This window comes from Fulmarus glacialis, unplaced genomic scaffold, assembly GCF_000690835.1.
Source record: "Fulmarus glacialis isolate BGI_N327 unplaced genomic scaffold, ASM69083v1 scaffold5955, whole genome shotgun sequence".
In the NCBI taxonomy this organism is placed as follows: Eukaryota; Metazoa; Chordata; class Aves; order Procellariiformes; family Procellariidae; genus Fulmarus; species Fulmarus glacialis.
This window is the reverse complement of record NW_009214811.1, coordinates 40,139-51,469: the sequence shown is the minus strand read 5'-3', so window position 1 is coordinate 51,469 and position 11,331 is coordinate 40,139.

Sequence of the window (11,331 nt, the reverse complement as noted above, 5' to 3'; positions counted from 1 at the left end):
CCCCCCCACCACCTCTACCCGGCGGTGGGTTACACCAGGGTACCACCAGCTGAAGCAAGACCCTGGCTCAGCTCTTGGAGGGCAAGGTTTGGGTTCAGGACCCCAAGAGGAACATAAAATCCAGAGCTGTGGGATTTCAGGGGCTGCTTTGCACATCTAGGCCAGCACTGGCACCTTGGGACCGGCTTTTTTCCGGTCGCTCAGGTGATTCTTTTAAAATGGTTCCTGCAGCCTCTCTCTCCCTGCATGACCCATGTGGGGCGTTAGAGATGTTCCTGGTGCTCAGGGGAACCAAGGCACAGTGGCCTCCATGAATTTTATCTCTATCCAGATTTTAAAGTGTTTCTGCAGTAACTGCAACTTGAAGCAGCCTTCTCCAAGATGGTGTTTACTTCAGGTTTCTAACAGTAAAAGGTAGTAAGACCCTTTCATGCAGATACATCTTTTGCTGATGTCTGCCTATGATGCTTTTTGGCTTCTATTGTCAGTGTTGAAGTTCTCTGGTGGATGTCCTCAGAGGGGGAATTGCGCAAGACGAAGGGTGTTGTACCTTAGCAGCCAGATTTAAAGACAGAAACCTGAACGAAAGTGATTTTGACATAATGAAAGCTTTGGGTTCTTTCTCACTGCTGATCGTAGCTTTGTTCAAAATGTAGCTGCTCTGAGATAGCTGTGACAGATCAGATTGGCTGCTCCTCAGCTGGAACGTGCAGATTCACACCCACTGAATGGCAGGAGCTGGTCTGGGAAGGGGTGGCAGCTCCCCGCTGGCGGCTGCTGGAGGACCTGGCCCGGGGACATCGCCTCCTCCGCTGCAGCAGCTGCTTTGTGTAAGCCTTGATAGTTGAAAATTGTCACGGTCTTCCACACAGGGTGACAGTTGTGCCTGTGGGAAGACCACAGGAGGTTTCTCAAGTCACCCCGCAGGGGGTCAGGATTTTGCCCTGATGATGATGATGGTGTTGAAATAGCAGATTGGTATTTACCCGGAGGTGAAGGTCTGCCTGAAGTACTGTTGTAGCAGAGTTATATGATGAAAGATGCTGTCCTGCAGGGAAGGAGAGTGTGAATTCAATCGTGCCTGTGAATAGCCGGCATGAAGGAGCGGTACCTGCTCTGTAAGGCAGAAAGCAACTTGGTCACCACTTGAAGTGGTGGTTTCCTTCCTTGTCCCCCTCACCTCTCGCCTTGGTGACTGGCCAGCGGCTTTGCTGGTTCTTGCGGAAGTTCGTCATGGGTCTTTCCTCTGATCTCACAAGTGGTCTTTGCATTTGTGGCCAGAGCAGGGTCTGGATTTGACAGCAGCCGGGCTGCGGCTGGCCAGGGCCAGGTGGGTGCACAGTGGCTGGGGGGCAGACACCCTGGGTCTCAGGGCTTGGCTGCCTTGACTGTGGAGGGCAATATTGTAAACCTACATACATTTTGGGGTTTTTTCCTAGTTTCTGTGGTGGCATCACTGAAGTTCTGCCGCCGCTTTGCTTTCCGTAGTTGATGTGCACTGGCAAGTTAGTCAATGAAAGCCTGCACGCCTGCCCAGCCCCGGCAGCCTCCTGTGGCAGCACTTGCTGGCCCTCAGCGGAGGGCTGATAGCCCACTAAATTAGTTTTAAATGTCAAAAGAAAAGGGTGGGGTGAACAAGTTAAATTTCATTAAAAGTCTGATCCAGGTTTATAATAGGGTAGCAGCCTCATTTCCTGGCAGCACGTGGCACATTAACACTTTCCATTTTTATCATGCTGACATTTTCTTTTCTCTGAAATAATTCTCTAGACACAGCCCATGCCAACCACGAGCAGCTCTGCTGCATCCTGTGTGCACGGCGTTTCAGCATTAATTAAATCACTTCATCGCAGAAGGAGCCAAGGGAAACTCATTTCTTCTTGTATAAAATAAATCAATAAACAAACACAACATCATCCCTCTCCTTATCCACGGTGACGATGATGAGACCAGGGCAGAGCCTCAGCCCCCAAATGCTGGGGGCAGTTTAGGGCTGAGGGTTGCTGTGGTCTGCACCCCCCCAAGCCCGTTGTTTAACTGGGGCCATCCTGGCAGGTTGGTGCTTACAGCCAGTCTGCAAATATGTGGCTCATCCCAGAGTCACTGGCAACTGCTGGAGCAGCAAGAGGTGCTGCTGTGGTCTGCGAGATGGCTGCAGCAGGGGAGCTGGTAGGAAAACACACTGCTCGAGAAGGGGAGTTTTGCTACCCAATTCTGTTCATTTTTTCCCCCCCGAGGGGAAAAAAAGAGTATTTCTATTTCTGAAATTGGCAAAATGTAAATTAAATCCAGGTTTGTGTGTGTCTGAAAGCTTTGTATAGGTGGATGAAAACCAAGTTCCTTCTCCCTGCCTGCGAAGCACCCCTGGCAAGTGCAGTTTTCCCCTTTTCAGGAGGCTCCCGAGGGGTGGAGTGTCGGGCACCCCAACCACCCCCCCAGATCCAGGGCGGTCGGGGAATCTCTGTAAGGCGAGCCCGGTCCACGTAAGGGACCTGCCTGGCGAACGCCTATTGCCAGCTCCTTATCCCCTGTGCTCTTCTTGCTTACAATTCACCCACCTCATGTAAATTAAGTGGTGTTTAATTTCCTTCGTACCTACCTGCTGCTCTTGGCAAGTTCAGCTGGGGGAAGGCGGGTGGAGAAGAAAAAAGCCCAACCCTTTCTATGGAGGCTGTTAAACAGAGAGATGCCAGGAACATCTTCTGCACACCTACCACGGGGTGCTCACATGTCCATCCCAGCACCCGGCTGTTGGCCACGGTGGGAGAGGGGCACCCCTGCTCCCCAACCCACTCCCTGCTCCTGCCCTGCAGAACTCCAGTGAGGACTGGTCTCCTGGGTCTCCTACAAGCTAGTTTTAGGCAGGTTCTCCTTAGCCTGGAGCTTCTCCCAAGCTCTCCTTGGAGAGGCTTGCGGGCTTGGATACATCCCCAGGGATGGGCAGAGAAACACAGGGCAGCAGCTTGTTCCTGGTGGTGGCTGTAGGACCCCGGGAGCCTGCCACGCGACTGGGAGGGCGCAGTGAAAGAGGGTGTGCAACAAACCTGATCGGTGGAGCATATTTCAATAATTTTCAACACGTTGCTGCTTCTGCCACACTGGGGGTCTCAGGAGGGTCCTGGGGCTACTGAACACATTCGAAGTGGGTCCTGGGGCTACTGTCATTATGCTGAAGAGCAGGATGAGGGTGGCATTTTATGCATGCACTCCTGATGTGCCCTGTTCCTTGCCAGCTTTTTTCTACAGTCACAGCAAACTTTTGGAGTAAAGGGGACAGTTTGTGCACTGCAGCAGAAAAATCTCTCATACATTTCTTCAGCGCAGAATGAGCTCAAAGATCTGCGAGGCTGGAGGATGCTGCCTGGAGCAGCTAAAGCGACACTTTGTCCTGCTTGGAAATGGCCTCGCAAGGAGCATCCCTGTGTGGTTGTACAACAGCCTCCCTTGTAGCTCCTCTGGACAATGTCATGCAGGTTGTCTAGTTCAGGTTTCAGTTCCAGGATGACTGACAGAGCCCCGTCATCGCCAATGTAACACCACTTCAACCTGCATCAGGAGCCGATGTGATGGCTGTCAGGCCATGATGCAGGCAAGCAGAGCCTCGTGGGATTTAAAGACTTGACTGAATTCGGGAAACTCACTTTCCTTGATCAGCCCAAGAGAGAAATGAGAGCTATGGAAGAGAGGCCTCAGGCAGCAGTGCGACCACCATCCGAAGAGACCAAACCACAAGCACCAGCAGCTCAGTGTCTTGAGCAAAAAAAGGCTGCATTTGGCATTCTTGAAGCAATCTCATAAAATGAAATCCAGCCTGTGCCAGCAAACTACCTACAAAGAAACCAGCATGTCCAGGGACATGCCAAATCACATAGCTTTGCAATACCTCTGAATTATCCAGTATACTGGTTTCCTCAAAAAATGAGGAACGCGCATGACTCTGGTAGTGGCTGTAAGGTCTCATTGCAGGGAAGAGTTACAAATAGAAGATTTCTGGATCTATCATGCCAAGACAAAACGCAAATGTTTTAGACAGAGACTTTAAGCAGCTGGCCAAAGAAACCGACAGCGCGGCGCAGATCAGCAGCCAAGGAAACCTCACCTCAGGTCATTGATCCATCTCTTCTCGCTGGAGACGTGATCATCCACCCTGAGCCCTCTCTCTGTTTATAGACACGCTCTTTGCTCAAGCTCCAAGCATTGATTTACTGAAAAGTAGCTACAACAATTCAAAAAGCACTTCTGAAAAAATGATGTATTTCCACGTGGTGAGCGCGAAGGCTCAGCTGAGCTGAAGGCGGTGGGAGCACCTGGGCCAGCAATGCCCCAGCGTGCCCCAGCGTACCCCAGCCTGACTTCTGACAACAAGGCAACAGAGGTGCTCAGAGTCCAGCAGCAGATCAGAAAAATGCAACGCAAGCACAAAACAGTGCGCTGGAGACCAAGCAGCCTCACGCCAGAGCTTGCAAAAGGAACGAGAACCTGAAGCCCAGCAGCGTATCGGCAGATGGCTCCTGGGATGGGACCACCTCGTGCTGCGAGCCGGGGAAGCGCTTCCCGCACCTCATATTACAGACACGCGGCTTCCTATCACTCCTCTGCTCCGCTGCCGATGTGATCAGTCATGGTTCATGCACACGGTGATGAGTTTTGAGATCAGCATCCCCAGAGGTACCTCGCTGTAATATTTCCGCCCAGCTGCGGGGGAGGGACCTTTACGTTTCACTCCAGTGCCTCCATTTGCCCTGAAAGGAGGCACAGTCACATCACATGCTCGGGCTGGATACAGTAAAACAGCAGATGTTCACAGCTGTGCAAAACATTTGCATTAAGCAAATTACCAGTGGTCACAACAGATGAAGGGAAACACTATGTTGTTTTTTTTAGGCCAACTACTCATTCCATTTGCATTCGTATCGCCCCGCTTCGCTCCTTGCTGCAGGGCGGGCAGGCAGCTCCTGCGCCCGCACGTAGGGCTGGAGAGGGAAGGAAAAGGGCTTCCAGCAAGTTTGGCGTGCGGACCCTAGCCAGGCAATGCGATTCGGCAAAAAAACAATTCAACACCTCCATCTATTTTGAATAGTCATTTTATCACAGCTTATATCTTTGCATTCATCAGAGAGCTATTCTCTTCTAAAATTCTCTTCTCTTCTATTTACCCTGCAATATTCTGAGCTAGGCCACTAACAGTTAGGCAGTGAAAGATGAATAGATGTGTAGCAGTACTTGAAAGGAGACCAGTTCCACTGGCACAAAAAGTCTCCATCCAAATTCTGCTACTAAATGACTGACATTGCTATTTAACCCCAGAGTTTTAGTCTTTTCAGTAAGCGAAATGAGGGCAAAGCACCTATTAAATATGATTATTGCATTAAAAATGAACTGATAATCTATAATAATTTTTTATGTTTGAACTCTCTATCTGTTTAAATTTACTCTGAGTGAGCAGTTTTGTTGTGCAGGTAGGAACACAAAGCCGTCTGTAACTCACTGCTACCTTCTATGCTGCTCTCAAGCCTTTTTTTTTTTTTTATGAAACAAAACCAGCCCATCAATGAGGAAAATGAATCTTTATTTTTTTCTCTAAAAGCAGAATCCATGTACATGGTTTTTTTGTATGGTTTAGAAGATGGCTTTAAGATGTGAATAGTCACATCACAGAAATAATACAGAACCACCAGTGAAGAAACGAAGAGCCAGTTTGACAATTGCTTTATCAAGTAGTCCAAACATGATTTTTAACTAATGTTTTTGCCGGAGTGGACTTCAGGACAATATTAAAATCTCACCTACTCAGCACAAGTAGACAGATAATGAGGGGAAAAAGAACCACAAAACACAATTATTGCTGCTGTATCTGCATTTCTATTTCCTTGCAGGATGTTCTGTAATATGCTGGTACAACAGCTTTTAAGTATCAGTTTCATTAAGAATATCATTCAGATAAATAAAAAGTAACCAGCCAGCCAACCTAACTTGGTAAATTAGACTTCATCTGCGACCAAAAGAAAAAGTTGGCTTACAAAAAGCGGAGAGGTTTTGCTTGACAAGGCGAAGAGTAGGTTGTTACATCTTTGAAACACAGAGGATGGATGTGCTTAAACATCTAAGTAGATTTGGTTTGCAGGTGTTCCCAAGGACCACCAAGTGCAATCCTGGCCGAACCAGCTGCCAGCACCAGTGAGATCTCACCTCTTTCTGGGAGCAGCCGGTTCCCCAGCTGTGCTCCAGCTGTGCTCCTCAAGGCCCCCAGTTCTCCCGCACTACACACACGCCAGTTTCGCTCAGGTCCTCTAATGCCACCAAAATCGGCCCAGGCGAGTACTTGTGCTCAAGTCGGGCATATGTGTAAGCGTTCAGGAACCTGGGCTCTCGAATGGCTATTAAGTCTAAGAGGGGATGAGAACTATTGCAATCATTTAGGTTAAAGGGTAGACAGAGTAATAAAGACTTCAAGCACAAGTTACGACAACCCTTTAAGACCTGAAAATGGAAGCTGGAAAATTGTTTAAAGCATACTCGTAACTATGAACAACACACTGTATTTGATAGTGCCTTTATAAACATCTACTACGTACTTCACATGTACCAGCGTATTTACCGTAACGCAAGGAAAAACCAGCATACAGCAGGATGATTCACATGCAAACAAACATTTCACGTGTGATTAGATCACCAGTTTCTGATGAAAGCTTAAGATATATGAAATGTATTCTAGAACATCTAAAGATGAAGTCTGAACATCTCTCATGTTACCTAGCAAAAGGTTAGCTGGAACAATCATTTAACACAGATGATTTTAGGATTAGTTACATGGTTAGTCAAAACAATGTGCACATACACATTTAATTTGAACAAAATTCTTAAACTAATGTTCTCTAAACTAAAAATCTCTAAATTCTCTAAAATTCACAAAGTATATAAAATGCATGATTTGACATTTATAAAACCTCAGCCCTTTTATAAAAAGCAAAACAAGGCCATAGAGTTTTGTTTTAAGTTTAAATCTATTGTTTTTTCTTCTCAACAGTCTTAGTTCCTATGATAAATAAAAAATATAAATGGTACTCCACCACGGCCTTATAATGCAAGGAATAAATTAGCAAGAGTCACACTGTAAATCAAAATAAATAATTTCTGGATTATTTTTATTTAAAAAATGGTCTCTTTAATTGCACAGTATTTTAAGTTTTCAGTAGCAATGAAAAGTCAGTTGGGTATTTTTCTAAATGCTCCAGAGAGTATGAAAGCATTGTGTCTCATTTTTCAAGCTTTACACATTGAAAATACCTTGGTCAAAACATCAACTGATAAAACTGATAAATGTTTCAGTAGTCTCTTACTGCGGCAAGACGCTGCGGTCTCTCTCACCCAAGGCATTTAGACGTCCGGCGCTCACCTTGCTGGGGCAAACGCCCGCAGCGTTCCGTTCCAAGTGAGGTACTCTGGTTTACACCGATAGCTTTGATTTGGAGAAGCGTTCACCATTAGCTACGACTTTCACAGCAGATCATCATCAACAGCTCAACAACAGTCCATGTACTCCAAGGCTGCAAAAGTCCCCTTCAAGGGCTTCACCAGACCGGCACGCCTTCTTTTTGGGGTGTCACACGAACACATCAGGCTTTTGGCTCTCCCCAGAGCTATTTTGCCGTGGAGAACCAAGCTACAATTCAGCCATACCAAAGAAAATAGGACACCTGAAAAGATACGATCTTACCTCAGACTGTTAGCAGTAGTCTTAAACCCACTTGCCAAGTAGATGTGAGTGTGTATATATACATACACACACACATATATTTAAAAAAAAAAAAAAAAGACAACAAAGTGATTAATACTGTCATAGCCTGGGCATATTTAGCTCAAAGTTAGGTATCCATGGGACGTATTTAAAAACTCTAAATATTGGCAACACATTGTTGTATACAAAACAGTTGTGGGCAGATGCCTAATGTAAATGTGCATTCAAAATACTATTACCGATGTGGCTGTAATTGCTTGGGATTGTATCTAAAAATATGGAGTTTTTGCTAAGTATCAAAACAAGTCTCAAGTACTGAAGACAAGGGAGAACGTTGCCCTCTTGGCGGTGGGACAGGCCTAACCTGAAGGTACTTAATCCTTCACCGCAATTCTAGCACTCAGCTGGGGCAAAGACAGTATCACTGAAGTACCTTTACTGTTTAAGTAACACGAGATGTTACAGTTCATCAACACAATTACATTGACAAATGTAGTATTTGTAGTATCATTGCATTCATGTTTGTTACTGGTGTCCTCTCTAAAGGCTGTTAAATATATAGACTGATCTCTTCATCGTGGAGGAGTTCACACGCAACTCCTCATTCTCTCTATTATCACAGCAAAACCAAAGGAAATATCAAGGCCAATATTTTGTCCACAGTAAATCTGCTTTACCCAACATAAGAGAGTCTAAGGGGAACTAGCACATCATTGCACAACATTAAAGACCACCAAATTACTCCTGCTCTTACACTTTTAAAGCATTTTCAGTGCTTGGGTACAAAGCACAGAACCTATTACAAGAATTCTCTAGCAATCAACACACTTTCAGGGATTCAATACTGCATTAAACGTAGGTGGAGGCAACCAGTACTGATAACCCAGGTCTGGGCGCTGCAGCACGCAGTCCCATGCGTCTCCTCGCACCGTTTTAACAACCTGGCTAAGCCTGCTGATCCAATACGCTACTGCTACATGTAGGTAGTAGGAAGCATTCTGACGCTCATGTGATAGGGAAAAAAATGAAACACCTCTATTACATACACGTGTTTCTGTTCATGCTTAAAGGAATTCAACTTTTGGCAGAAGTAAATTCCTACATAAAAAATAAATGTAGAAACCCATTAAAAACACAAATATAATAATTGCATTATTAAAACAGCTGCATCTGCATCTACACTATGGTGTAGTACTTAAGTGTAATTCAATTAAAAAAAAATCTTAGTGTACAACTAAGATGAGACCCATTTCCCAGTCCAAACCTCAGCGTCCGCGCTGCATCGATCTCTACATTAAAACATGCTCTACGGAGGGCGACCAACCAAATCCAGGGAAAACTGTTGCCACAGGTGAAGAGGTCCTCTCCCTAAACAGACAACGCAGGACAGATGGCGTAGAGCCCCTCCGCAGGGACAGGCGACGGCAGATGCCGCAGCACATCAGCAGTGGAAGCTGCATGAGCACCACGTCCTGAATTGGTTTGCTGAACATGGTTCAGATTATTGGATAAGTCTATAAGCACAATGCTCTTTAGAAGCATTTACTGTATACCCAAACCCTACTCGCTGCAACACACGGTGTCGCACAAGTAGTGAAAACGTCTTCGTATTCAAAGGTGCTTGGACATCATTTTCAGGCAGCATTTTACCTTTATTTTAGTGAGTTCCCACTACAAAGATTTTAGAAGGAAGAAGATGCCAATAGTTTCTTTTTTCTTTTTAATATGTGAAATTGAGGCAGACACCTAAATAAATAGCTACTTTTACTTGCCTAAGTCTATTCTATGTCTGAAATCTCTAATTTTTAAATAAGGGATAAAATGTTGCCCAAAAGACTAGTTATAGTTATACATTTGTGTTTCTACTAAATCTACAAATCAAAATAGTTCTCAGTTAAAAAGATACAATTTGTATCAACAGTAAAAGGTACTTTCTGGTTCTTCAGGGCCTTACTTTAAATTCCAGCAAGTGTACCAAAATTATCAGCAGTAATAGTGTAAACTAGTGATTTTTTTTTTTTTTTAACACTGAACATCATTACAATGGATGGAAACCCAAAACTGTCAGCAACTGACTATGTCACGTAAGTACATCTGACATCAATTGCAAAATCTATTTCTATTATATATATATAAAAAAGCTTACGAGGTGCTAGTAAAACCCATGACTTAAAACCAGAAATATCCCTTACTAATACTAAAACAGACTTGGCTTGTCTGTTTCTAAAACTACACTATTTGTGGCAAGAATCAGGCCTACAGGATGCAACAGGCCAAAAACTAACTTCAGGAACACATACGGTATTTTCTCTCCCCGCAACCCTCCCCTCCCCAACCGAAACAGGAAAAAAAAAAAAGTTTAAGTTATTATTTTGAGCTACAATATCATTACCATAGTGCAGTTAATAAATGTTGCATATCCTCAACACACAAAGCCTTTTCAGGCCAGCCTTGATAAATAGCAAGAAAAATCAAACAGTATCTTAAATACAAAACTTGCATTGAGATAATTAAATTCATTTAAAAACAGGTAAATATTTTATGAAAAGCGTATTTTATCCAGTACACTTGTGCAGCAATACAAAGAAAAAACACATAAAACAACTAAACAGGACCCTACGATTTCAGGCCCCCTTCTACTGACCAGAAAGACACAGAGCTGGGTAACAACACGCGGGAACTGAAACGGGGTGGCCTGGTTTGGGGAGGTTCTGAGCGTTTGCAGCTTCTGTTAGGTTCAAAGGGGGCTGCAAATTCTCAGCACCTTTGAAAATCAGGCAATAAGGATTTTACCTTATCCATAAATTAGTAAAAAAAAAAAAAAAAAAGACTTTTTTTTCCTCCTCTGATTGCATCTGGTCTTACTAATCGACTGCATCAACAAAACATGTAACTATTTCAACAAAACAAAGAAAGCAATGAAAAGTGCCATACTATAAATTACCAATATATTGTTACCCATTTCACTGTTAACTGGTAACTTAATTATTTGTTTAAAAAAATGAAGTCAGTGCTGTAGTAAATCTTTGTCTCCTATAAATAGATTATTATAGCACAAAAAAGCTCACAAAACCAAACAAACATACATACTTATGGTGTTGTAAAAAGTTCAAAAACTTGGCTTGAAAATTGCCTGCCAGGAGTAGCAAAATCCTCTTTCTGCAGATTGTTTTAAGACCACGCAGCCCAAGGACAAACACCCAGCAAGTTAAAAAACGAAAACAAAAATCCCAACAACATGTAACGAGGATAGAAAGTGCTGCATATAAACCCCTGATGCACCAAAGATTATAACCAGAGACCACAGATTTTTTTTTTTATATATATCTCTCTCTCTATATTAATTTAAACTGGAACATTCTCCAGCTGTGAAAATAGCCATTTAAAAATTTTCAAACTAGAACACAAAACATATCTGGTACTTCCGATGCATGGGGCTATACATACAGACTCCATGATACAGTATTTCACATAAACGGATTACTATATAACCTCCCTGCTGAGAAGGAGATCCCAAATGCTATTGTAGCAAACCTCCCTCAGCATTAGAGCTGAGCTGAAAACTACTAGACACCACAAAGATGCATCATCTC